The 22,691-nt window shown below is 40.3% G+C and overlaps 1 protein-coding gene across 1 annotated transcript in view; it reads left to right on the top strand.

Annotated features, from left to right (window-relative positions):
* LOC133877246 (probable 2-carboxy-D-arabinitol-1-phosphatase) overlaps positions 1-22,691 on the top strand; it is a 32,668-nt gene that overhangs the window by 3,450 nt on the left and 6,527 nt on the right. The window lies entirely within an intron of this gene.

The following is a 22,691-nucleotide window of genomic DNA, read 5'->3' as shown; positions in this document are numbered from 1 at the left end:
GTTACTGGTAGTTGAATTTTCATAAAATATTAATTAGCTATATGTTGCTTTTATCTCTGTTTGCAATATGAGAAAGTTTTGGTCTAATAATAGAGTTGTAGTTTATTTCGCCCAAGATATTTGAATAATGGTTTATGGGTCTGGAAATATAAGCTCATTTGTACAGTTTAATAATGCACTATTTTGTACCGTATGCTGGTCTGTTTATCTTCCTTGCACTGTTGTTACTCATCATGTATCAATGAGACATTCAATATATATTAAGCAACTACAAATTCCACTTTTATGTGAAGTGTTTTAGATTTAAGACTGGACAGGGCATGATAATGTCATGAGAAATTTGATGGGAAGAAGTATAGTGTAAAGATTGCTCAGCAAAAAACAAAGAAAAATGTATGAGGAAATTACTAAGGAAGCATTTGACTAGCTGTCATAATACATTGAGAAATGCAAGTCTCCATTGATAAGGAAACAATTTTCTACCAAGAATAGCACAAAATAAATAATGCATGAGACATAGACATGATTAGAATAGCTTAGAAATAGACGTGTATTGTAACGCCCAAGATAATAGAATGCATATTTTATTTGTTAAGTATTGATATAGTTGATTGCACCACCCGAATCCAGTCAAGTGCATCTACAAAGACAAACAGAAAGACACGGGTGACTCGCTAGAGGATACCGGCAGGGGGACATTCCAATGCCTAAGTTAGTAGGAAAACTTTGTGAAGGGTAGAAGCCTAAAAGAGAGAATGGTGAATGGTTAGCGTACCTTGGACTTAGGGTTTTCATCTTCGTTTATTGAACTACCATAAATAAGGTAAGTAAGCCAGATCTGGAAGGAATCAGAGGTCAAAGATCCAATATGGAAGACAGTGGGTCATTGCGAAGATCTTTCCTTCTAGGTTCTCCTCGCCGATCCCCTTATAGGGTTGATCTTTCCCTCCTAGGATTCTAGATCCAGGGTAGAAAAGATAGTCAAAGGGAATAGTGTCCTTATTTGGTCGAATCTCTATATATGTACTCTGTCAGTTATGTAATCCCTCGGTTAAGGAACCCTCGGTCAAAGGGCCCTCAGATAGGTCCCCTTCGGTTAGCGAGGCTGAACACCCACTGGCTACTCAAGGGTGTATGTCCTCCTGGTGATTAGCCGTCGGCATGGGGACCATCGGCTCACCAGATCCCTAAGGAAGCCATTGACTTCTGAGGGTTAGATGGTCGGTAGCTCCTCGGAGGAGGGAGGGGGAGGTTGTCTGTCAAATCTCTGCCCTAGGTGAATGATGTGATCCTTGGCTTGTCCGGCGGGCCCATCATAGGCTCAAGGGTAAAACGCCTCAATGGGCCCCCCATGGTCGAGTAGTACTTGAAACTAGTAGTTGCCCCCCCCCCCCCCCTGGCGGCCAAATCTTTGTTTGGTTAGCTTTTCTAACTGTGACAACCTCTTTCTTTATTTATTTATATATATTTTTTAATACAAAATAGAATCGCACAGTGGCATGACGATTAGTCACTAAGCCAACACATAGTATATATCCCATAATATGTACCTGATATATCAGAGTATAACATCTATGCAGCGGAATTAAATCTTATAAAACTATCAAATGTTACTTACAACAATAGAGCCATTTAATTGTCTATCTGCTTAAAGCTTGGTCAAATATTATACATAACAAAAATGGCTATACAAAATTACGTGTCATATTCGACACAAGCCATATACCATAATCTCTACAAAAACATGGACTATCCAAGTCCAATAAACTTGCGACCCCATCGATAGGTTTTAGTCGTAGTATCCCAAGTAGTGTGCCACAGGGTTTTCATCGACGTCTACGTTATTTGTAGCAAAAACATTAGCATCTACATAGTTGTAGTGTTAGCTACGTACGCATGGGTGAAAGTATGAGTCAACCAACTCAGGAGTATAGTACACACTGGTTTTCATAATAATTTACAAGCACGTAAACATTTCTAAACATTCCAACTAGTATCATCAACTGAATCATACAACATGTTACACATCATCAATACACTATACATACTCAACTTCATTTTCATCACATTACACATCATCGTTTCACTTTGCATGTTCAACACCCATTTTCATCTCATTACACGTCATCATTTACTTTCCATGCTTAACATCCATTTTCATCTCATTACACATCATTATATACTTTTCATGCTTAACATCTATTTTCATCTCATTCACATCATCACTATGCTATACATTCTAATCATGCGTTTTCATCTCATTCACATCACCCTTATGCTATACATTCTATTCTCATCATGCCATTTCATCTCATTACGCATCATCATCATTATCTCTTTGATGCCAAAGGGGACGCAGCCAATGGTCTTTCATTTCTTGGTGCTCGTCATTCACTTTTGTTTCTGTTTCTGATGCCCTAGGGCTTTATACCCAGTGGTCTTCCATTTCCTCTTGGTTTCTAATTCTGATGCCTTGCGGCTTTATACCAGTGGTCTTACACATTCTCGTTTCTGTTTCTGATGCCCTGGGGCTTTATACCTAGTGGTCTTACATTTTACATTCTCTTTCCATGTTCATGCGCATCATATCACATATTCAACTCATCTCATTTCATTTCCACATTTCAATCATCATTTCATCATCATATCTTAAAGCAGCATTTCATATTCATATCATTAAATCAACATATCATAATCATATTCCATTTCACAACTCAATCATCATGAAACATCTATAAAACATTTCTTTGGCATAAAACATAATGAGTAAAATACTCAGTTTGGTTGCTTAGTAATTGGCTACGAAGGAATCCTCCATGTAAGCTGCACAATGTATCATTGTACAATACATTGCGATGACCCATTAATTCTCACATATAACATTTTTAACTCTAAACCTACAACTAGCTCTTGAATTGCTCAAGGGCTATACCCATGGAAAACCTATAGAATTTCTAGGGTTGAATTTGACAACCCATCAATCAACATTGCTAACCCATAAGGTGTACTTAGGGTTAGACACAAAAAATCACAATTTAAACTTCTAAGACAAAAGCTAGGGTTTTGGGGTTTTACCTCAAGAATCAATCCAAAACCTAGAAGGACATGGGTTTTTGGATTTACTCAAATTGAACTGTGTAAACGTAGAGCTTGCTTCAAGGATCATGTTTCTGGAGTCGGATTTGAGATTAGAGGCTTGAGAGAGAGAAAATCGGAGAGAAAACCGGAGAGAAATGAGCTTTTCAACTCTCTCGGCAAATTTCAATACACGTTTGTCCGGACACATAAGTGCCCTATTCGGACACACGTCTGATGATTTGCAGCCCGAGATTTACAGTAAGGCTCGTCCGGACACATCCTTGTCTTGTCTCGACATGCGTGAGGGTCGGGACTTACCGGAAGTCCCGTCCGGACACGAATTTAGCCCGTTCGGACATGTAAAGAAACCGGTACTTTTTGCCAAGTTTGTCCGGACACCAGTTTTGGCCCATCCGAACACGATTCACAGAAAATCCATCCTAAGCTAAGTGTTTTTCTCCCTCATTTATTACTTAATTAGTCTAATTAACATTTTTAACACTTATTAATGTCTTGGACATTACATTAACCAAGTGGGGAATTTTATTTAGCGAAACGAAACTTGCTACGTAGCTTGTGGAAGAAGTACCTTGTGCTTGCCTGGTTTGCCCCCACGATTAGATTAGTCCTGTTGAGTGGAGCGTGGCGGTTTGGTACTTGCCGATGTTGAGGTTGAGTAGTGACCGCATTCGTGCGATGCTGCTAGGCGAACTCAAGGTTCTTAAAGGGATTGAGGGACAACAACCATTGGTTCACCCGTTACGGATCCCAAGGCATGAGTTTGTGGGTCATTAAGTGTATCCTAATAATCGATGCAACTTCAAATGGTGGCTATTTAATGAGAACATCTGGTTTTGGGTAGTCTTCTAAGAGGATGATATGTTTTTTGCAATAATGGGCCGCGTGTTGTTCCATGTTCCCAAAACAATGATGGGACATTGTTGCCACGCCCAGCGATGTGACATTTATGCCTGAGAGGTTGGTTGGGTGCCACATGGTGTTGGTAGGCAAGGGGCCTCCTCGGTTTTCAGGGAGTTCGAAATTCAAATTTTTGGATTCTCCCTCCTCAAGGCTTTTGGATCCTGTATAAGGACCCCTCTTCTCACTTCTCTCATATTTCCCCTTTGCTTTCTCATTTTTCCTTTCTTCCCCGCTCGCTGGAAATCTCTTTCCTGTTTTCTCGCTCTATTGTAATGGCTCCCTACAGCATAGCTATGGCATCTACTTGGTGTTCCAAGGTGAAGGAGCACGACTTAGCGACGTACCGACGACTACTCCGACACTCTGTCGTCCTACGGTTGCCTAGTAAGGAAGTGGGTCCCACAGTACCATTGGGCGTCGACGAGGTTTGTGTGAATGCGGAGATGTTCAAGGCAGGTCTTCGACTGCCTTTCCCCACCCCCCATCCAGGCCATCTTGTCGAGGGTCAACTTTGCCCCCAGCAACTAGCGTCGAACAATTGTCAGATTTTGGTCTCGTGTTCCATTTTATGCCGTTGAAGTTTGGCAGCCTCCCTTTGATGGTCAATGAGTTCTTTTTCTTCTACAAGCCCATCCTTTAGGCGATGACACCTGGAATTTTCATGGTCGTGCTAGCGGCTCGACTCCCTACACGGTGAACTGCCGATGGGGGCATCTGTTGGGGATTATGCCTTAAATATCCCAATGTTTTATGAAGATATCTAGTTTGCAATGAATAATGTTATTTATATTGTGTATGTGAATGATCCTTGGATTACATTGAATATGGTCTATAGTGCGAGTAACATGGTTATCACACAAGGTCTTAGGCCAATAAACTTTGTAGTCTTAAATCTTTTCTTGTTTGCAATCGGCAATGGAATTGGGCATTCTATTTGCGAAGACTGTTACACATCAATCATGGTGATTTATCTTAATCAAGCGAAGTTGGAGACTTCGGGTTGATGTGTAAGTGTAAGGCATTGAATGGACCATGAGAGTTGTTTTTCCTTAAAAATACTGTCAATAAAATAACTAACTCCTGAGACTTCTTATTATATTGATTCTAAATCCTGAGAAGATTGGGAATTCAAATGTCAAATGGAGGTTGCTTTAATGCATTTAGGAGTGAGACCTTTATTGTGGTCAAAATTCTTAGTGGATTGGGTGATCACATGTAACATTGTGAGAACACATTTTCTTAAGAAGGAATCTAAGTCCTTTATTCAAAGGATTAAAATTTTTTCCTTGAGATAGATTAAAGCCCCTGGCTTGGGCATTTTGGTAAGGGATTCTAAAATACTAATGTACATGGTGAAAATGTTTTCACAAGTATGAGAATAATAAATAAAATTAGTTTACTCAAGGATAAAGAGGTAGAGAATTAAAGTAATAGAGTTATAGGCTTTAATTCTGCTACGGAAGATTTCATGGAGGAATCAAATGTCAATATGAAGAATGTCTAAGGAATTAATTGTAGTAATAAAAAAATAAATATTAGAGTGCAATTAGCCAATTACATGTTTTTAGTGAAATTAAATGTAATCAAATAGGAGCCTTGGTGATAGTTATACAGAAAACTGGGTCACAGGCCTATTAAGCTAGTTTTATTTTTCTTTTTAGGTCTCTATCCAAGCTAATGTAAATTAACCAAGTACATGCTCCTATTTGGGCTAGAGAGAATTAATGCATAGAGATGCATAAGGAAGAGAATGGGCTAGAGGATAAAACCAAAGCCCAATGCAGAGGAGTAGGCACATGAGCTGGGATTAAAAACCCAGTCCAAGCCGTGATTTGATGTGGGGTGCGGCTAGGGTACAGTTTTCCCCCTAGCCACACGTCCCCTAGTCCTAGTGGTGTTAGGACTCTACTTCTAGTCCCTCATGGATTGGAACTACTACTCCTAGTCCCACATAGATTAGAATTGCTTCTCTTAGTCCCACATGGGTTGAAACTGCTTTTTTTTCTCAGTATGCTATACTTATAAATAGATAGCTCTGTAGCTCTCACACATTACCAATTTTCACTCTAGTTCTTTAGTATTTACCAAGAACTTAATATTCTTGAAGTATTATCAAGAATACGAAAAAGTATTGTGAGGAGCAAGTTGAGAGCCCACACTCTTGGTTATATTTGGTAATTGGTGAAAAGATCTGAAAGTCTCAAGTTAAACAGATCGCAATTTTTTGAGGTGTAAGAAGAAAAGATTTTTGCCCTATAGCCAAGGAGTGGTCATACAACTAATCACGTTCTTATTGTTTATTTTAAAATAGCATAATTCAGCAGCAGTAAAATAAAGACAAACCACAAAATATCAATCAACACAAAATCAAATCAAGTATTTTGGTGACAAAGTGAAAACCTTTTGAAAAACTCTTCCAAAGTAAAACCACTTTGGGTGCCAAACCCAGGAATTCAATCAACTGTAGAAGAATGAGAAATTACAAGAAGTTTACACTTAAAAAATCTTTGTAGTTGACAATCTTTTGTACTAGACAAGCGACCCACTTGCCCACTACTGCAGTAGTTCACATAGAACCTCCAGACAATTCTTCTATTTGATCTCCTTTACTGGAACTACAATAGGTTGAAGGCTCTTTGTGAAGTTTACATGGTTGTGTGGTTTAACAAAACTTACTCCAAGAGAGGCAACACATGAAGGCTTTAAGAACAAAGAGATTTCTCTTAGCACAAGTAAAATACCATAGAATTGTGTCTATGGACTTTTAGAATTGACAGCTGGATATGTTTTGGCCTAGTCTATTAAGGCAGAATATATTCTACTTTATTTAGTCTAGCTATATAGAAGAGTATGTAGGCATATAATTGATAGGTGTTTATTCTTACCTTTCATAGTCTGATGTAATGGTTGATTTTTAGCCTTGTAATTAGCCCGACAGTTTCTATATAAAGTGAGCAACTCTCACAAGGAGAGGGATTTAGAACAAAATCATTTTTGACATGCTATCAAAGCCCCAAATTATTTTCGTGGTTTTCTATCGGCTTGGCTGAATCCTTGGTTTCTTAGTGTCTATCGGTTGCAGTGTTTTTGGTTGTGAAGAATTCTTGGTGGTTGTCGGCAGGTCCTGTGTAGTCTTGAAGCGTTTCCAGTGAATCAGGTTTTATACTTTCTCATTATATTTTCTGTCGCAATTCTAGCTTGGGTGTTGTGATTTTATCTACTCTGTTTTTGGTGGTTATTATGTCTGGAGAAAATTCTATTGTTCGCTTTAATGGCAAGAACTACGCCAGTTGGGAATTCCAATTTAGGATGTTTGTGAAAGGGAGGGAGTTATGGGGTCATTTAGATGAGTCTTCTACAGCAACAACTGATCCCAAGGAACTTAGCTCATGGGAAGGCATGGATGCCAAAATTGCTTTCTCGCTACTTAGCTCTGTTGAACTTCATATGGTCAACAATCTTCGTGGGTTCACTACTGTTAAGGCAATGTGGGATTACCTTCGGTGAATTTATTATCAAGATAATTCTGTCCGAAAGTTTCAATTGGAGTTAGATATCGGAAACTATCGCCAGAGGAACATCTCTAGTGAGCAATTTTATTCTGGTTTTCTTAAATTATGGAGTGATTATTTTGGGTTGGTGCATTCTCAGGTTCCCAAATAAGCTTTAGCAGCACTACAAGCGGTTATCTTTGAGAGCCAACGGGATCAATTCTTGATGAAGCTCCGACTCGAGTTTGAAAGTACACGAGCTGGGTTAATCAATCGCACACCTGACTCATCTTTGGAGGTTTCCTTGGGTGAACTCTTGCGTGAAGAACAGCGTCTCGCTTTTCAGCTTGGCCTTGCTCAAGACTCTGGTGGTTGTGAGATGATTAATGTGGCCTACGTTGCTCAAGGTCGAGGACGATCTAGATCTCTGCCACAATGTTATAGTTGCAAGGAAATTGGGCACATTGCAAAACATTGTAGCAAGAAATTCTTCAATTATTGCAAGGAGGGTCATATCATTAAGGATTGTCGTGAACGCCCTCAAAATTGATCTGCTCCTGCTTTTCATACTACTGTTTAGTCCGCTTTTGTGCCTACCTCTTCTGCTTAGCCCGTTGTTCCAGGTTCTTCCAACATTACTCCTGAGCAGGTTCAACAGATGATTATTTCCGCCCTTTCTGCTCTTGGTCTCCAAGGTAAGAAACATCTCATTACTTCTCCTTGGTTAATTGACTCTGCGGCTTCCAATCACATTGCTGGCAATCTGACAGCTTTACATGATGTTTGTAAGTATGACGGTGAGCAGCATATTCAGATTGCTGATGGCAGTATTCTTCCTATTACTGCGGTTAGAAATATGGGGTCTTCGTTTACTAATATTTCCGTGTCTCCTGATTTATCTGCCAATCTCATTTCTGTTGGACAATTAGTAGAAGAAAATACTCTTCATTTTGATCGTTTTGGTTGTCGTGTGTTGGATCAAGAGTCGGGACAGGAGATAGTGAAGGGGCCTAAAGTAGGATGTCTTTTTCCTCTTCAGTCATTTTCCATTCCTCATTCAATTTCTGTTGGTTGTTCTGCTATTGTTAATAATAATAGCCATTTTTGGCATAAGAAATTGGGTAATCTCAACTCTGTAATTTTGACACATCTTATGAAACATGGTTATTTGAGTAATACGAATGCGTTTTTACATGGTGATTTGAAGGTAAAAATATTTGTCTCCTCCTTCTAGCTCGTTTCCTTCCTCTTTTGTTCAGGTTTGTCGTTTGAAGCGGTCTTTGTGTGGTTTGAAGCAGGCACTGCGGGCATGGTTTGAGAAGTTTCATACTACCTTTCTGGATTTCACTTTTACTCATAGTCAGTATGACTTGTCTCTCTTCTTTCGCAAAACTGCCCTTGGGATTGTTATACTTCTTGTGTATGTCGATGATATTGTGAAAGATCTTGGTCCACTACAGTATTTTCTTGGACTTGAGGTTCAACATTGTCCGAATGACACACTCTTACATCAGCATAAGTATCCCCAATAACTTCTTTCTTTAGTTGGCCTTCAAGACGGTAATTTGGTTCTTACACCTATGGAGGTCAATTTGAAGCTGCATTAGGCGGGTGGTGATTCCTTATTTGATCCTTCGATGTATCGGTCGCTGGTAGGTAGTTTGAATTATTTGATCATTACTCGACCTGATATCTTGTTTGTTATTCAGCAGGTCAGCCAGACACATTTGGCTGTTGTCCGTTGTCTTCTTCGATATTTCAAAGGGACATCTGGTAGCGGCTTGTTTTTTCCTTCAAGGAATTCTTTACAGTTGGAGGGTATTAGTGACGCCGATCGGGCTGGTTGTGCAGATCTCGTCATTCTGTTACGGGTTGGTGTATGTTTCTTGGCGATGCCCTCATTTCTTGGAAGAGTAAGAAGCAAGCTCGTGTCTGGAAGTCATCGTCATCCATCGAGTTTGAATATCGGGCTATGTCGTTTGCCTGTTCTGAAATTATATGGCTTCGCGGGTTGTTAGGCGAACTTAGTGTTCTGTAGCTTACTCCTACTCCTTCCTCTTCATGTTGATAATACAAGTGCTATTTAGATTGCTGCCAATCTCCTTTTTCATGAGCGCACCAAACATATTGAAGTGGATTGTCATTCCATTTGTGAAGTCTTTGCACGCCAGGAGATTACTCTTCCACACATTTAAATTGAACACCAAACCGTTGATGTCTTCACCAAGGCTCTCTCTCGTCCTCGCCATCAGTTCCTGATTGACAAATTGATGCTTCTCGATCGCCAAACATCAATTTGTAGGGGGATGTTAGAATTGACACCTGGATATGTGCTGACCTAGTCTATTAAGGCAACATATATTCTATCTTATTTAGTCTAGCTATGTATAGAAGAGTATATTGTATATAGGCCTATAATTGATAGATGTTTATTCTTACCTTCCGGCGCTGGTGTTGCGTCCGCCGGTGTTTCTGAGTGTTCTTCCTTCTGGGGTGCGGCCTTCTTTAGTTTCAAGTTCTTCCGTATCAGGGCTCATCCTTCGGCAGGCAGGGGTTCTTCCGTCAGCTAGGGTGAGGTCGGGCGTTGAGGTCTTTCAGTTTGGGGAGATTGGGTACTCGTCTGTCGGTGCTGGGCATGACCACGTCGACGTTGCTCTTAGTGCGCCTTCTGGTAATTCTTTGTACCGATCATCGTCTCTCAGTCGGCAGGAAGGGATGCTTGCGGATGTCCCTGCCTTGGGAAGGAGTTTTGGTGGGGTTAATCTTTTGGGTCTTCCTGGGGTTTCGGTTTCCTTTCCCTGTGGTCAGTGGGTTTTGTTTCCTCATTGGCCAAGGCCGGTCCCCTTTGTGTTTGGGCACCCCCAGTTAACTGGTTTGTCGTCTAGGGTCATTGAGATGGGGGATTCTTCAAAGGGGGTTGATCCAAAAGGAAGTGTTGCTGGGTGCCCCCTGATTCCTGGTTTGCCGTCTGGGATCGTTGAGGTGGGGGATTCTTCTAAAGAGGTTGATTCAAAGGATAGTGTTGTTGTTTACCCTAGGGTTGTGGAAGATAGCAAGTCGTGTTTTCGCACGTTCGGGGTTTCGTTCGTGGGATCTGATCAGAAGGGATTTTTAGATTTTTTGGCTTTGATCGAGGATGAGCGCTGTGACTTTAAATCCCCTCCTAAGAAGGATAAGGAGATAAAAAGGAAAAAGGGGAAAAGAGAGGTCAAGAATCTAGAATGTTCTATCAATTTCGATGCTAGGGGAATGGGTTCTAGTCGGGACAGGGGCAAGAAGTTGGGGGTTTGATGTAATTTTCTTTTTCTTTTTCTTTTTTTCTTCTTTTTTTTTGTGTCCTTTTTGTATACTTCCTTTATGCTTAGGGGCGCCTTTTTCGCTTTTTAATGATATTCTGTTTATTACCTATAAAAAAAAAATGGTTGATTTTCAGCTTTGTAATTGGATCGACAGTTTCTATACTTTCACAAGGAGGGGGATTCAGAACAAAATCATTTTTGTCATGGACGTGCATGAGACACCCTTATATAGACTTGAGAAAACTTGGTCTCCAAGTAGAAAATCGTAATTCTTATTTTATGCAGAATATAAGGCGGCCTTCAAATTGTGCACTTTATTGTTCGAATTGAACAAGGATTTCTTTGGCGGTGCATTTGAACTGACTTGGGACGACACTTTGAATTTGACTGACACATTTTGTAAGTATTTAGTTTAAACTAACTTGGAACCCTGCATTTTGCCAGACTTAAATTCTCTAAAACGTGCTCAGTTCGAACTAACTTGAAACACCAAATAGAACAACAAATTCTGGAAGGTTTTCAAACCTTGGTAGTTCGAACTGTCTTGTAACGGAACTTTGAACAACAACTTTGTGTGAACTCTAACTTGGGACGGTACTTAAGACAAAGCATTCTACTTAATCTTCAAAGTCACTTCAACATGGCTAGTTTGAACTGTCTTGGAATGACACTTAGAACAAAACTTGGAATGGTAATCTCTGAGAAAAAGCTTCAGAGTCCTTGAAACATTGTCAGTTCGAACTGACTTAGAATGGAGCTTGAAACGACATGTTCTACCTAACTTGAAATTGCTCCTCACACTGTTTAGTTTGAACTGGTAAATTCTTAGTTCGAATTGAGAACACAAATTTGAACCATATGAAAAATCCTTGGTACACTTTTGTCTAATTTAAAAACAAATTACACCAAAGTGTTTGGTGTCAAAAAGGGTTTTGTTCTGAATGTTTCTCCTTGTGAGAGTTCCTCACTTTATATAGAAACTGTCGGACTAATTACAAGGCTGAAAATCAGCCATTACATCGGACTATGCAAGGTAAGAATAAACGCCTATCAATAACAGGACTATATACAATATACTCTTCTATATATAGCTAGACTAAACAAGGTAGAATATATGTTGCCTTAATAGACTAGGCCAACACATATCCAACTATCAATTCTGCTAACATCCCCCATTGAATTGATGCTAGGCGATCGAGAAGCATCAATTTGGCAATCAGGAACTGATGGCGAGGACGAGAGAGAGCCTTGGTGAAGATTTCAGTGGTTTGATGTTCAATGGAAATGTGTGGAAGAATAATCTCATGGCGAGCAAAGGCTTCATGAATGGAATGACAATCCACTTCAATATGTTTGGTGCGCTCATGAAAAAGGGATTGGTAGCAATCTGAATAGCACTTGTATTATTAGCATGAAGAGGAGTAGGAGTAATCTGCGGAACACTAAGTTCGCCTAGCAACCCTCAAAGCCATTTAGAAAAGGCAGATGACATAGCCCGATACTCAGACTCGGTGGATGACTTCGAGACATGAGCCTCTTTCTTACTCTTCCAAGAAATGAGGGCATCGCCAAGGAACATACACCAACTCGTAACAGAACGATGAGTATCCGCACAACCAGCCCAGTCGGCATCCTTACAACTGTAAAAAATTCCCTGAAGGAAAAAACAAGTCGCTACTAGATGTCCCTTTGAGATATCGATGAAGACTACGGACAACGGCCAAATGTGTCTGGCACGGAGCCTGCATAAACTGACTAACCTGATGAACAACAACCGAGATATAAGGTTGAGTAATGGTCAGATAATTCAAACTGCCCACCAATTGGTGATCAGATAAGGAATCACCACCCGCCTGATGCAACTTCAAATTGATCTCCAAAGGTTTAAGAACCGAATTACCGTCTTGAAGGACGGCTAAAGAAAGAAGTTCTTGAGTATACTTATGTTGATGTAAGAGCGTGCCATTCGGACAATGTTGAACCTCAAGTCCAAGAAAATACTGTAGTGGACCAAGATCTTTCATATGAAACGAAGCTCAATTAACTGGAGATCATATCCGGTAATCACAATATCATCGACATTCACAAGAAGTATAACGATCCCAATCCCCAAGGGCAGTCTTGCAAAAGAAGAGAGAGGAGTCATACTGACTCTGAGTAAAAGTGAAATCTAGTAGAGTAGTACAAAACTTCTCAAACCATACTTGCGGTGCCTGCTTCAAACCATACAGAGACCGCTTCAAGCGACAAACCTCAACAGAAGAGGAAGGAAACAAGCTAGGAGGAGGAAACATAAATATTTCTTCCTTCAGATCACCATGTAAAAACGCATTCTTCACATTCATCTAGCGAAGCGACCATCCTTTCGAAACAGCAATAGCCATAACAGTGCGGACAATAGTCATTTGGCCACAAGAGCGTAAATGTTTCCTCATAATCAAACCCATACTCCTGCCGATTCCCGAGTGCCACCAGACAAGCTTTATGTCTTACGACTATATATTCGATAGAGCCTGAAGTTCATCTTGCATCGCTTGGTGCCAACAAGTTTGAGAATAAGACTTGGTCACAGAATTAGTATCAAGAGTAGCCTGAAGAGCGGAAGAATAAAAATCATATCAATCCAGGGGCCAGGAAACCCTTGTAGACTGGTGGGGCTCATGCAAGACAGGATCAGATGGCGGTTTAGAGGAAGGAAGAGGATTAGTACGAGACATAAAGAAATATTGATTTTCAAAAAAGATCACATTGCGAGAAATACGAAGCTTGTTAGCATCCCCACCATAACACACAAACTCTTTATGAGAGTTTCTATAGCTAAGAAAAACACACTGAACAGATTAAGCAGCAAGCTTGTGATGTTTAATGTGAGGTAATTGAACAAAACAAACACAACCAAAAACATACAGAGAATTATAATAAGGAGGAACACCAAACAAATGAGAATATGGAGAATCAAGATGCAAGGTAGGAGAAGGCAGACGATTAATCGAATATACAGTCATAGATAAGATAATCGAATATCTAGGAGGGACAGAACATTCAAGCATCAAGGTACGAACAACATCTAAAAGATGTCTATTCTTACGCTCGGTGACGTCATTGTGTAAGGACATGAATGTTGAGAGAGAATACCCTTTTGTTGGAGAAAAGATTAAAAAGCATGAGACATGTATTCTCCCCCAGAATCTGAGCGTAAGATCAGGTAGAAAATTGGGTTTCTACATAGGCAACAAAAGTTTGGAAGGTTGAAAACACATCAGCTTTAGAATGAAGAAAATAGACCCAAGTGAAACGACTGTAATAGTCAATAAATGTCACAAAATACCTGTATTGAGCATGAGAAAGAACATGACTCATACCCCAAACATGAGAATGAATAATCTTAAAACACGTAGAAGCACGACTGCCTTGCAAAGGAAAAGGTAAAAATTTGTTTTTTTCAAGTTTACAAGGGGGCACAATCAAAAGAGAAGGAAGAGAACGCATTTGTATTACTCAAATAACTATGTTTTCATAAGATGTGTCAAAATTACAGAGTTGGGATGACCTAATTCTTATGCAAAAAATGGATGCTATTATTATTAGCAATAGCAGAACAACCAACAGAAATTGAATGAGAAACGGAAAACGATTGAAGAGGAAAAATACATCGCACTTTAAGCCCCTTCGCTATCTCCTGTCCTGACGCTTGAAGCACACAACAACTAGAACGATCAAAATGAAGAGAACAATTTTTTTCTACTAATTGTCCAACAGAAATGAGATTGGCAAATAAATCAGGAGACACGAAAACATTAGTAAAGGAAGACCCCAGATTTCCAACTGCAATAATAGGAAGAGTACTGCCATCGGCGATTTGAATGTGCTGCTCACTATCATACTTACGAACATCATGTAAAGCTGCTAGACTGCCAGTCATGTGATTGGAAGCCGTAGAGTCAATTAACCAAGGAGAAGTAAGGAGATTTTTCTTACTTTGGAGACCAAGAGCAGAAAGGGCGGAAATAATCATTTATTGAACCTGCTTGGGAGTAATGTTGGAAGAACCCGGAACAGCGGGTTGAGCAGAAGATGTAGGCATAAAGGTGGACTGAATAGCAGTATGAAAGGCAAGAGCAGATCGATTTTGAGGGCATACATAACAATCCTTAATGATATGACCCTCCTCCTTGCAATAATTGCAGAATTTCTTGCTGCAATGTTTTGCAATGTGGCTAATTTTCTTGCAACTATAATACTGTGGTGGAGATCTGGATTGTCGTATGCCACATTAACCATCTCAAAACCACCAGCGTCTTGAGCAAGGCCAAGTTGTGAGGCGAGACGTTGTTCTTCACGCAGGAGTTCACTCAAGTAAACCTCCAAAGATGTGACATGTGTGCGATTGATTAACCCAGCTCGTGCACTTTTAAACCCGGGTTGGAGCTTCATCAAGAATTGATCCTGCTGGCTCTCAGAGAGAACCGCTTGTAGTGCTGCTAAAGCTTCTTTGGGAACCTAAGAATGCACCAACCTAGAATAAGCACTCTTTAAATTAAGAGAACCTGACGATAGTTTCCGATGTCTAACTCCATTTGAAACTTTCGAGCAGAATTATCTGGATAATAATTTTGCTGAAGGTAATCCCACATAGTCTTAACAATAGTGAAACCGCGAAGATTGTTGACCATATGAGGTTCAACAGAGCTGAGTAGCCAGGAAGCAATTTTGGCATCCCTGGCTTCCCATGAACTAAGTTAGAGCCGTAGAAGACCCATCCAAATGACCCCATAACTCATTCCCTTTCACAAACATCCTGAACTGGAATTCCCAACTAGCATAGTTCTTGCCATTAGAGCGAACAACAAAATTTTCTCCTCACACAATAACCGCAAAAAAAAAAAAAAAAATGATAGAGTAGAGAAATCACAACAGCACTGGACCAGAATTGCGACAGCCCAACAACACTAGAAAAATGCCGACAATCACACACCCAAACCAAAATTGAGACAGCCCAACAACACTAGAATTGAGACAAATAAAAAAAAAAAAAATCCGACAGCCACAAACCCAAACTAGAATTGCGACAAAAATATAATAAAAAAGGATAAAATTGTATGACATGTCAAAAAGGATTTTGTTCTAAATGTCTCTCCTTGTGAGAGTTTCTCACTTTATATAGAAACTGTCGGGCTAATTACAAGGCTGAAAATTAGCCATTACATCGGACTATGCAAGGTAAAAGTAAACACCTATCAATTACATGCCTATATACAATATATTCTTCTATATATAGCTAGACTAAATAAGGTAGAATATATGTTGCCTTAATAGACTAGGCCAACACATATCCAATTGTCAATTCTGCTAACATTTTGGACACCGAATTAGCCAACAGTAAAATCTTAACAAAAAGAAGAAAAAAATAGAAAAAAAAAAAAGGAAGGAAAAAAGTGACTGTGATTGTATTAAGAAAAAATATGAGAGTTGTCATGATTACATACTAGACGTTGAAGTCTTAGTTTTGTTAAAGACAATATTCAACTTCGTTAATTTCATCGGATTTAAATGAATTGAAGAATATTATTTTTTTCTTCTTTTTTGCATGTTGGTAGGCTGCCTTAATAGACTAGGCCAGCACATATCCAATTGTCAATTTTGCTAACATTTTGGACACCAAATTAACCAACACTAAAATCCTAACAAAAAGAAGGAAAAAATAGAAAAAAGAAAAAGAAAAAGAAAAAAAGTGATTATGATTGTATTAAGAAAAAATATGAGAGTTGTCATGATTACATAGTAGACGTTGAAGTCTCAGTTTTGTTAAAGACAATATTCAACTTCATTAATTTCTTCGGATTTAAATGAATTGAAGAATATTGTTTTTTTCTTCTTTTTTGCATGTTTTGCCTACCAACAAATATAATTGTCAATGTCTCTCTTTGTGAAAGTGCTCGTCTTATATATAAATCAATCATTACAATATTGAATATCAGCAATTACATGATTATAGGAAACCAAATAAGGCAACTATAATTATCGAATATCTACAACTATAATTAAGGCTAAATAAATATATGTGCTGAATCAAATATATGCTAGCTGTATCTGTCTAAGACCCCCCATCAAATTGATGCTGGTCAATCAAGAAGCATCAATTTGCCCACAAGAAACATGAGGAAGAGAGATAACATGAGTGTCCACGGCTTCTCGAATAGAATGACAGTCTACTTCAATATGCTTGGTACGCTCATGGTAAACAGGATGCAACTATTTGAATGACACTAGTATTATCAGCATGAAGAGGAGTAGAATCAGATTGAAAAAAACTAAGCTCAGCCAGAAGCCCGTGAAGCCAGACAATCACAGAACAAGCAGCAGATATTGCCCGGTATTCGGATGCAGTAGAGGATTTAGAAACGCGAGCTTGTTTCTTACTTTCCCAAGAGATTAAAGGCAATATCAGGCCGAGTAATATAGTTAAATAGTTCAAGCTCCCTTCCAATTGTCGGAACACAGTGGGATCAGGAAGTAGGTCACCCTCCTCACTTCGATATTTCACATTGACCTCCATAGGAGTATCCACCGAAGGCGAATCCTGAAGACCAGCCAGGCTAATCAAATCCTGGGTATATTTGTGTTGATTCAAGAATATACCTAAAGAATCTGTGTGCACTTCCAAACCCAAAAAATACATAAGAACATATCTTTCATATGAAAAAAAGCCTGAAGATTCTGCTTAAGGGTGAGGCAATCAAGTTGGAGTTAGTGCCAGTAATGACTGACAAAATATTGACAAAATATCATGTGAATGGCTGTTCTTAGCCTTTGAGTTCTGTTTAATATATATAGACTTTACATGAATGCCATACATCGAAAAATAAAGTCCCCCCCCATCATTCACGCCTTCTATCTACCAACCATACAAAATATGAAATAATAAACAATTATGGACAACATGATTATGGAGACAGCATGTGTTGTCCATTGACTTTATGGACAGCATGTGTTGCTGTGCATGATTGTGGACAGCTGTGCTGTCCATTGACAAAGGAAAGAGCAATTATGGACAGCATGTGTTGTCCATTGACAGCCCCCCTCAAATTGATGCAGGGTGATCAACAAGCATCAATTTGCCACTTAGAAAGCCATGTCGATGACGAGTGAGCGCCTTGGTGAAAATATCCGCAATTTGGAGATCAGTGGAAATATGTGGAAGAGTGATAATCTTAGCTTCAAAGGCTTCCTGGATAGAGTGACAGTCCACTTCAATATGCTTGGTGCGCTCATGATAGACAGGATTGTCCGTGATCTGAATAGCACTGGTATTATCGGCATGTAGTGGAGTAGGGTCAGTTTCAATAAAACCTAATTCAGCAAGCAAACCACGAAGCCAAATAATTTCTGAGCAAGCAAGAGACATAGCGCGGTACTCAGATTCCGTAGATGACTTAGAGACCCTGTCTTGCTTCTTACTTTTCCAGGAGATCAAGGCATCACCTAAGAACACACACCAACCAGTGATAGAGCGACGAGTATCCGCACAACCAGCCCAATCAGCATCACTATAAGCGGCAAGACGAGGAGAATTGCCGGCTGGAAAGAATAAACCACGGGTAGAAGTACCGCGAACATAGCGTATAATTCTTCGGACAGCAGTCAAATGTAGATGACGAGGAGCCTGAAGAAACTGGCTGACTTGCTGAACAGCAAAGGAAATATCCGGTCTAGTAATGGTGAGATAAACAAGGCTTCCCACCAACTGCCGGTACAGGCTGGGATCAGCAAGTAAGTCACCCTCCTCTTTGCGAAGCTTGACATTTAATTCCATGGGAGTATCGACGGAAGGAGCCTCTTGAAGACCAGCTGTTGCCACCAAGTCACTAGCATACTTATGTTGATTAAGAGAAATGCCGGAGAGACCACGATGCACCTCAAGACCAAGAAAATATGTGAGAGAACCAAGATCTTTCATATGAAAGGACCCCGAGAGATGAGTTTTGAGCTGGTCAAGTAAAATAGAATCGGAACCAGTGATCACAATATCATCAAGCATGAAAGCCAAATTACAAATAATAGGCCAACTATGGGCCAACTATGAAAGCCAACAATGGGCTGAAATGAGCCTGGGTTTGAAACAATACCGCAAAGGCCAAATACAAATAATGGGCCAACAAAGGGCCAACAGAGTGAAAGGAGAAGAAAGATGGGGCCAACTATGGGCCAAAAAGAAGTGAGCCACCAATGGGCTAAATAAGGCATGGGTTTTAAAGAGTACCTCAAATGCCAAAAGAAAAGAGAGATGGGGCCAACTATGGGCCAAAAGAGAATGAGCCAACTATGGGCAAGAATAATATGGGCAACTTGGCCTCTTTTGATTTTGATTTTTTTTTTTTTTTTTCTAAAGGGAGAAGATGTGTGATAATCCTAAGATTTTGAGAGAAGGAGAAGAATGAGAGAGGGTTTTAGTACTACAGCTTTTACTGCTTTACAGAGAAGAGATGAAGAGTTTGGAGGGACTTTTCTGGTTGGGTCATCAGCAGGACGTGAAACACAGGGGAGGAGAATGAGGACGGTAGCTGCTGCAGATGAGATAATGAAGAAAGAAGGTAACAAAGGAGGAAAGAAGAATAGAAAACAAGGAAAAGAGATCTGGCAGCTTAGAAAACAAGGAAAAGAGAGAAGACACAGAAGAGAGAAAAGAAAAGACCAGAGACTGGCTTCTGTATTTTTTTTTTTTTTTTTTTTTTTTTTTTAATGAGAGAAAAGATAAGAGGACAGCAAGAGAGAGAAAGAAGCCATGACTCAAAGAGACATGGGCAATACAGTACTAAAAAAAAATCCAAAAAAAGAAATAAATAAAAGAAATTACAGAAAAATAAAAGAAAATGAGGGTTTCATGATTGTAAAACAATCTGAACCAAAACAAAAGAAAAATAAAAATAAAAGAACTAAAGAAAAGTAAATAAATTACAAAAAAAAAAAAATATAAAGGAAGAAAATGACTTAACCCAGAATCTAATAATTGGCGTTAGCCTATTAGCTCTGATACCATGTAATGGACAACACATGCTGTCCATAATTGCTCTTTCCTTTGTCAATGGACAGCACAGCTGTCCACAATCATGCACAGCAACACATGCTGTCCATAAAGTCAATGGACAACACATGCTGTCTCCATAATCATGCTGTCTCCATAATCATGTTGTCCATAATTGTTTATTATTTCATATTTTGTATAGTTGGTAGATAGAAGGCGTGAATGATGGGGGAGGACTTTATTTTTCGATGTATAGCATTCATGTAAAGTCTATATATATTAAACAGAACTCAAAGGCTAAGAACAGCCATTCACATGATATTTTGTCAATATTTTGTCATGGTATCAGAGCCCAATTATTAAATTTTTTTTGCTTCCTGATTTTTTTTTTTTTTTTTCGGCTCTCGGCTTCTCGGTGGTTTCTCGGTGGTTCTCGGTGATTCTCGGTGATTCTAAGTGGTTCTCGGTGATTCTCGGTGATTCTCGGTGGTTCTCGGCTTCTCGGTGGTTTCCTGGTGATTCTCGGTAGTTTCTTGGTTTCTCGGTGACTTCTTGGTTTCTCGGTGGCTTCTTGGTGTCTCGGTGGTTCTCGGCCTCGGTCTCTCGAAATCGTTTTCAACAGTGTGGGTTGTCCCTCTCAGTGGAGTTCTCGGCAGAATTTTTCATCTCGGCAGAGTCTCTGTTTCTCCTCTATGGATTCAGCTCCTGTGTGTGTTAAGTTTACCGGCCTCAACTATGCTACCTGGGCATTTCAGTTTGAGCTCTTTCTCAAGGGCAAGGCGCTTTGGGGTCATATTGATGGCACGGATGTTGAGTCATCGTCAACTTCTGAAAAATCTAAGGCCGACGGGTCTTCCCCGTCCTGGGCTGTACTTGATGCCCGTATCATGTCCTGGCTTCTTGGTTCAGTGGAGCCTCATATTGTTACTCACTTGCGGCCTCATCACACTGCTCAAGCTATGTGGGCTTATTTGAAGCAGGTTTATCATCAAGTTAATGATGCTCGTCGTTTTCAGTTGGAACATGAAATTGCCATGTTTCAGCATCATAGCCTTTCCATCCGAGATTATTACTCGGGGTTTTTGACTCTTTGGCACGAATATGCGGCCTTGGTTACTGCGAACGTTCCTGCTGCCGCGCTTTCTGCTATTCAAACTCTTCACGCCTCTACACAGCGTGATCAGTTTCTTATGAAACTTCGCCCTGAATATGAACCTGTTCGGTCCTCTTTACTGAATCGTTCTCCGGTTCCCTCTCTTGATGCTTGTTTTGGCGAATTACTTCGTGAAGAACAACGTCTTAGTACTCAAGTTCTTTTGGAGCAATCTCATGGCAGTTCTGGGGCTGCCACTGTGGCCTTCTCTGCCCAAGGCCGTGGACCATCTATGCATTCTCGATCGGTGCAGTGTTATTGCTGCAAGGGGTCTGGGCATGTTGCTGCTAATTGTCCTAAGAAATTCTGCTCTTATTGCAAGAAGAAGGGTCACATTATCAAGGAATGTCGCATTCGTCCCTCAAATCGTCCAGCCCAAGCATTTTGGACTTCAGTTCCTGCCATCCCTACTGCTGCTCCTGCCGCTCCTCCTGCACCAGATTTTTGCACTCCAGAAATGGTCCAACAGATTCTGATCTCAGCCTTATCTGCAATGGGGTTTCAAGGTAAACCTTCCCCTAAACTATGGTATGTGGACTCGGCCGCTTCTAACCACATGACTCCTACTCACACCGCTTTGCGCCATGTTGGGCCCTATGCTGGTAACTCTATTATTCAGACTGCCAATGGCAGTTCTCTGCCAATAGCTGCTGTCAGAGATGCCTCTTCTACGCTCACTGATGTGTTTCTTGCTCCTCAGCTTTCCACAAATCTTATTTCGGTTGGCCAATTAGTTGAAAACAATTGTGATGTTAAATTTTCTAGTGATGGTTGTGTTGTGCAGGACCAGGTAACGGGGGAGCAGATCGCGAAGGGACCTAAAGTGGGGCGCTTGTTTCCACTAATTTTACCTGTTCCAGTTTCGTCTCCAGTTTCTTCTATTAAGTCTTTCGCTTGTAATAATGTTTCCGATCTTAGTATGGTGTGTCATCGTCGTTTGGGCCATCCCAATACTCAGAATAACAGAGTTACCAGCATAGGGCCCAACATGGCGCAAAGCGGTGTGAGTAGGAGTCATGTGGTTAGAAGCGGCCGAGTCCACATACCATAGTTTAGGGGAAGGTTTACCTTGAAACCCCATTGCAGATAAGGCTGAGATCAGAATCTGTTGGACCATTTCTGGAGTGCAAAAATCTGGTGCAGGAGGAGCGGCAGGAGCAGCAGTAGGGATGGCAGGAACTGAAGTCCAAAATGCTTGGGCTGGACGATTTGAGGGACGAATGCGACATTCCTTGATAATGTGACCCTTCTTCTTGCAATAAGAGCAGAATTTCTTAGGACAATTAGCAGCAACATGCCCAGACCCCTTGCAGCAATAACACTGCACCGATCGAGAATGCATAGATGGTCCACGGCCTTGGGCAGAGAAGGCCACAGTGGCAGCCCCAGAACTGCCATGAGATTGCTCCAAAAGAACTTGAGTACTAAGACGTTGTTCTTCACGAAGTAATTCGCCAAAACAAGCATCAAGAGAGGGAACCGGAGAACGATTCAGTAAAGAGGACCGAACAGGTTCATATTCAGGGCGAAGTTTCATAAGAAACTGATCACGCTGTGTAGAGGCGTGAAGAGTTTGAATAGCAGAAAGCGCGGCAGCAGGAACGTTCGCAGTAACCAAGGCCGCATATTCGTGCCAAAGAGTCAAAAACCCCGAGTAATAATCTCGGATGGAAAGGCTATGATGCTGAAACATGGCAATTTCATGTTCCAACTGAAAACGACGAGCA

This window comes from Alnus glutinosa, chromosome 9, assembly GCF_958979055.1.
Source record: "Alnus glutinosa chromosome 9, dhAlnGlut1.1, whole genome shotgun sequence".
NCBI classification, from domain to species: Eukaryota; Viridiplantae; Streptophyta; class Magnoliopsida; order Fagales; family Betulaceae; genus Alnus; species Alnus glutinosa.
The sequence above is the reverse complement of the archived record's forward strand: the minus strand, read 5'-3'. Positions and strand labels throughout refer to the sequence as shown.